We start from the raw sequence: 6322 nt of genomic DNA, 5'->3' as shown, positions 1-6322 counted from the left end.
TATATCTGATATTCTGGAAGGGTAGTGCTTCTAATCTTGGTGTGGTTATGCAGATGTTAGCTTTATTAAATTCTGTATATTAGGTACATAGCTCTCTATATATTGTATTCACTAGTTCAACCATATTTGAATCATTAGTTTAATTTTATAGTCATCAATGCTGAGAACTTCACTTTGCTTAAACACATGCTACAAAATGGCAGAAATATGTTTAGGATATTTTTCAACATTGTTGAGAATTCTATCCTAATTTCAAGCCAAAAATTTAACAATTTTTAAAAAGTGAGACTCAAGTCAACAACTCAAATGCAATTTAAAAAAAAATCAAACATTCCAGCACAATACAATCCAAAGATACATGAATTTAGTACTTCCATTCTGAGAAATATCACTATTAAAAGGTTTTGTTTTTAGTGATCAAACCTTTGTGCTTCTGTAGGAACAGAAAACTTTGTGTGCACAGTAAAACCTCAATTCATAACATACAATAGTCTTGCTCCGAGCTGAGGTGTTCCTGATGATGTTTGTTGATGCTATGTGCCTGATGGTGTGTGTACTCAAAGAACTCCTGGTGTGTGTTCAGAGGTACAGCTATGGTGCAGTTGCCGAAAGCAACACAGGGAGAACTGCCAGAAGAACGTTGGGTTCATTATGTATCTGTTTTCCAATCAATTTTTGGTCATCCTGCATTAAGAACACTTTCGTGGTTGCCAATTTTTTTTCATGATCCCATGGGATCTCAAACCAGTGTCAGAAGCTAGGCCCTAAACGATGTAGTCTGAGAACTATTTACATAGCATTGACATAGCATTGACATTGCTTTAGGTAGTAGGCATGATCTAGATGAGCGTTAAAGGATACAGTAAGGTATGCATGACCTGTATACAAATGCAGTCTACCCCATTTTAGACAAGGGGTTTGAGTATCTAAGGACAGTTTTGGAATCATTACCTCTGAGATGCCGAAGGATGACTTTATATACTTTTGTTTACATGTGTACCAAAGGCTTTACTATGTACAACAAAAAAAAAGATTTTTTATATAACTTTTGCATTTTTTTATAATTTTATTATATGAGAGTCACAGAATGTGTCATTAATTACAGCAAAATTCTAGTATCTGTGTAGACTTCCTTTGTGGGCCGTCAGCCCATTTAAAAGATGTTCCATGTACTTACAAAGAAAGGATAGGATCTTACATACGCATATTAAACTCATGGTGATTGTGTGGTTCAATCAAGGATACTCAAATTCACAAATTTTACTGATTTTGTCTGCTGCCTTTCTTCCTAAAAGAAGAATGTTAAACCTCATCTTCTAGTTTCTCCCGCAATTCCTGACCTTTTCTTTGTGTGTTTTCTTTAGCTTACTTAGCTGTTTCCCTTGTATTCTGTCATTTTAAGCCTATGTCCCCAGAGCCATCAGGTTTACTGTAGCCATAGGTTGCTATTGGACTGTGCTGTTGAATTGGTCAATAGTCACTTTCTTTATTTTATTTTATTTTTTTACCTAAAATTCTCTTTTGCCTGCTATTAATATTACTATGTCTCATTTCCTTGGGTGAGTACTTACATTTTTTTTTATCCTTTAGTCTTCAAGCTTTCTGTATAATTACATTTTAGTTATTATGCCTCTCATAAAGAAGTTATAACTGGATTTTTTAAATCATGTCTAAGGATGTCTCAGAACTTGCTCTCTAATCCATTTAAATTTACTGGGGAGACTGATAAACCTTGACTTTTTATACAATATTTTAAAAATCTACCACCTATTTTTCTTGGCCACTTCTCTTTTTCTGCATTCGGCTGGGTTTATTGAGTTTTTTTTTTATTATTGTTCTTTATTCTCTTTACTGGTTTGGATGTCATATGTTTCATTAAAAGTCTAAGTGTAATCAATATTTTTACCCACCTTCTAAAACACAAATACCTTTTTAAGTGTTTTTGTTTTACCTCTGACACCTCCTGCCTTTTTGCCATGGTTATGAAAATGTTTAGTTCAATCTTCCAGATCTTTTGCAAACTTAGTTTTGAATTTTGGGGCCAGCAGTTACTTTCATTAACTAGATCTGCTTTCTAATTCTGTAGCTTATTGTCCCTTCCTTTCAGTTTCAATTTCCTTTTTATTAATTTAATATACCCTTAGCTATTAGCCTGGAAAGAGCCACACATGGTAAACAAATGCTCTGAATTTGGGAGATATGTTTGTTTGCTCTTTACTCTGAGAGAATTACAAACTGTCCACTGTTCTCCTTGCTGCTTTGTGAATAATCTTCCATTGTCTCCTGGAATCAATTTTCCCGATGAAAAGTCTGCAGCCAGTTTGATTGCTGTCTTTTATTTAAAAGTTATTCTCTGCACTAGTTGCCTTTCTTTTTGATGTTCTGAAGTCTTTTAGGTGTGGTTTTATTTACCTCAGGATTTAAGAGGGATGGGGACTTTGAGGACCTTGCTCTTTCTTCAGTTCTGGGAAATTCCTAGGTATATTTCTTTTTTTCCCATTTTTAATTCTCTCTGCTTCTAGAACAAATTCAGGAATATTTGAACTGTCTTATTTCTGCCAATTCTCGCTCCTGATGTCACATTTTCTTGTGTGCTTTGTAACAGTGTGTGGGGCTCACCTTCACAAGAGTCAGTTCTTGTCGGAGTCTTGGGTGCTGTAATTACCAAAACACTCCATTTAGAAGTCAGTGACTGCTGCGGCTGGCTCCCTGGACCCAGTTTTGCTCCCCTGTCGTGTAGATTCTGTGCCATCTATAGAGTACACGTTTGGATTTCATGCCTGCTTCATCCCCATTCCTAAGCTCTCAGTTTCTCATGGACCCGTTTTCACTCCATCCTCTGCCCTGAGCATATGATATACTTTATTGATGTTCTCTGAGCTTATGCATTTAACTTTTCTAGTTCAGTTTTCATATAGATGCCAGCCTCCAATGCTCCCAGTCATATATAGTGGCTAAGTTCTAGATCTACATTGTGCATAAGCCAAGAGCTAAGCCCATTTCTCTGTGGTGTTAAAGTCCAAGCCATCAGCCTCTGGCACCTGTGTTTGTATTTGAGCTCCCTCATTTACCACAACTAGTACCATCCAGCAATATATGCTCTCTGCCGCCTCCTCCTCCTCCTCCTCCTCCTCCTCCTCCTCTTCTTCCTCCTCTTCTTCTTTTTCTTCTTCTTCTTCTTCTTCTTCTTCTTCTTCTTCTTCTTCTTCTTCTTCTTCTTCTTCTTCTTCTTCTTCTTCTACTTCTTCTTCCTCTTCCTCTTCCTCTTCTCCTTCTCTTCCTTGTCCTCCTCTTCCTCCTCCTTCAGTGTGCTGTTGTCTTGAATATTCCATTCGCTTCATTATTTTTGTTCAAACCAAAGAAGTTAGTTTTCTTTTAAATCAATTGGACTTTTAAAAGCATATGAAGTATAATTTCTAGTATAACTTTCATAAGCAATCCCAGCTGTGTTAACTAATGTGTTCATCCAGTTTCCCTTGGTTCTCATGCTTTCTCACATCCCGTTTGCTTGCTTTCCATGTACACCTTTACCCTTTTCTGAAGAGGCATCTCTATTGTACTGAGGAGCAATGGGGCCATATTAGCTTAGTCTTCGTGAGTCTGTATAGTATTTTACTGATGCCTTCACCATAGTTAATAAACTAGTGGGTACAAAAACCCAGATCAGTTCTTTTTTCTTGAAGATATTATTTTAAATTACTCTGGCATCAATTGTTGAAAAAGATTCTCTATTTGTATAGCTTGTATTTTCACTGAGCTATGTTTCTTCTTTCTAATAGATTTTTGAATAATTTTTTCAAATGATTTTGATGTTCTAAAATGATGTGGTTATGTTTCTAGAAGAGAATTCTGCTTTTATTTCTCTAACAAGGAACATTTTCACACAAGAAAACTCACAGCTTTCTTCAATTTTAACACTTTCATTTTAAATAATTCTTGACCATAACTCATTATGTGTTCCTTTAATATTATTTAATTCTCCTCACCCTGCCCCCAACTCCCAGTCCGAGGGATCAAACCTAGGACCTTGTGCATGCTACACTAGTGCTCTAACCACTCTACTGTATCCCCAGACCTTTAAAATGTCTTTTACTTTGATACTACAACTCATAACGTTTCTTCAGCTGGCCCTAAATTTGCTCTATACCCCAAGAAGGCCTTGAACCCTTGAAGGAGTCCTCTGCCTTAGCCTCCCTCATAGCTGGGATGGTAGCCTCCACCCACTCTCTTATGTAACTTTTATTAGATGCACGTTATAGCTCAGGAGCCCAACCTTTCCATTTCCAAGCTGCTTACACACAGGTGGTGCATGGCCTCTGTCCATAATATTACATAAACATATTAAACCCACATCCACATTGATGTGCAATTTAGATGAATTTCTCCAAAAGTAGTTTCTGGTTCAGCTCCGTTTCTCTAAACATGCTAAGAGTGCCCCGTCTGGAGACTGCTTCCTCTAGTGAGAACTTGATTTCAATGGCTATTTTCTTCCTTTTGGATAATTTTTAAGTTGGCTTTCTTCTCTTTTTAATCTACTTCTTGTTTATACCTTGTTATTTTTTATTGTTTATTTTGTAATCTTTACATTTTCCTTTCAAGGAAAGATTACCCATTATGCCTTCAAACTTGTAAAAATACTAAACTCTGTCCAACTCACTTGTCAAAGTATTTGTATCCAGAGTAGATTTTTTTGTAATAATCTTCTTCCAATGTATTAGAATCCTGATTTGCAAACACGTTTTCAAGTGGGATTTATTTCTCTATTCCCTTTTCTATCCCCATTTACTTCCTCCTCTTCCTTTTCCTCATGTTATTCCTCCTCCTCCTCCCCTTCTTTCTCCCCTGTTTTCACTCATGTCTGTGTAGCTTGGCCCATGTGTATCAGTTACTTTCCGTTGCCATGATAAAAATACTGTGACCAAAAGTAACTGAATGAGAAAGGGTTCTGTTTGGCTCATAGAGTTAGAATCTATAATGACAGGGAAGGCATGCCATATTAGCAGGAACAGAAAGCATGCCAGGCTGGCAGGAACAGAAAGCTGGCTGATCACATTTCATCTATACACAGGAAGCAGAGAGAGGTAACAGGAAGTAGGGTACCCCTACTTAAAGCCCACCCCTACTGGCATGCTTCCTCTAACAAGGCTGCATCTTCTAAAGGTTCCATAACCTCCCCAAACTGCTACCATCTGGAAATGGTGTATTTAAATACATGATGGATCTATGGGGGGATATTTCTCATTCAAACCACAACACCATGAAACCGTAGCTTGTAGTTCCTTCCTTTGGTCATAGTGGAATGTGCCACCCAAAGTCACAGAGAAAGGAGGCAGCTGGCTTTCATTCCTGACTATAACCCTGCAGATGCACCCCTCCCATCCTTCAGGTACATTTTAGTCCCTTCAAATGCTTGTGCTGAACTGTCAACTGCACTATTTACACTATACCCAGAACCTTGTAAAGCTACTGCTTTGTCTGAGATTCACTGCTTTAAGTTTCTGTTCTGTTTCTTGTTCATGGAGATGTTAATTCCGCTTTTGAAACGGTGTACAAACATTTAAGTTTCTCTTAATATACTATCATTGTTTCTTACACAGACCAAACCAGGGAATGGGAGTGTGGGCCAACACTTCTCAAGCTGTATCAGTAACCCCATCTTGATCCTATAAACCTGACTGAGAGTATGAAGGGCTCGGCAGGGCCCTAGCTCACTTTAGAGCATATGTCCACCTTGTGGTGAAGGTGCAGCCTCGGCATTCAGGCTGGGAGCCACAATATGGTAGCAGAAGTTTCCAGTATAAAGGAGGAACCTTTAGAAAGGAGATGAGATTGCATGCTGAGCTGAACACAGGAGTGGCTGACACAGCCACAAGGAGAGCCATGGTTCTTGTGATCTCTAGATCCTGGGAAACATGTCTACCACTGTGTTTCCATTTCTGCAGCATCCGTAGAGTGCTGGGTGCAAGGTGAGAGCCCCCACTGGATTACTGGGAAAACACATTGTTTGTGTGTGTGTGTGTGTGTGTGTGTGTGTGTGTGTGTGTGTGTGTGTGTGTGTACATGCTCCTGTAGGCACATGGTGTGTACAAATGTGTGTGGAGAAAGGTTAGCCTCTGGTGTCACATCTCAGGCACCATCTACCTTGTTTTTGAGACAGGATCTCTCATTGGCCTGGGAATCACCAAGCAGGCGAGGCTAGCTTGCAAGTAAGCCCCAAAAGGTGCCTATCTCCAGCTCCCCAGCACCAATATGAGGAGGGATTACCACACTTAGTTTTTAAAATGTGGGTTCTGGGGTATTGAACCTGGGTCTTTGTGTTTAC

Source organism: Arvicanthis niloticus, chromosome 1 (assembly GCF_011762505.2).
Source record: "Arvicanthis niloticus isolate mArvNil1 chromosome 1, mArvNil1.pat.X, whole genome shotgun sequence".
Lineage (NCBI taxonomy): Eukaryota > Metazoa > Chordata > Mammalia > Rodentia > Muridae > Arvicanthis > Arvicanthis niloticus.
The sequence above is the reverse complement of the archived record's forward strand: the minus strand, read 5'-3'. Positions refer to the sequence as shown.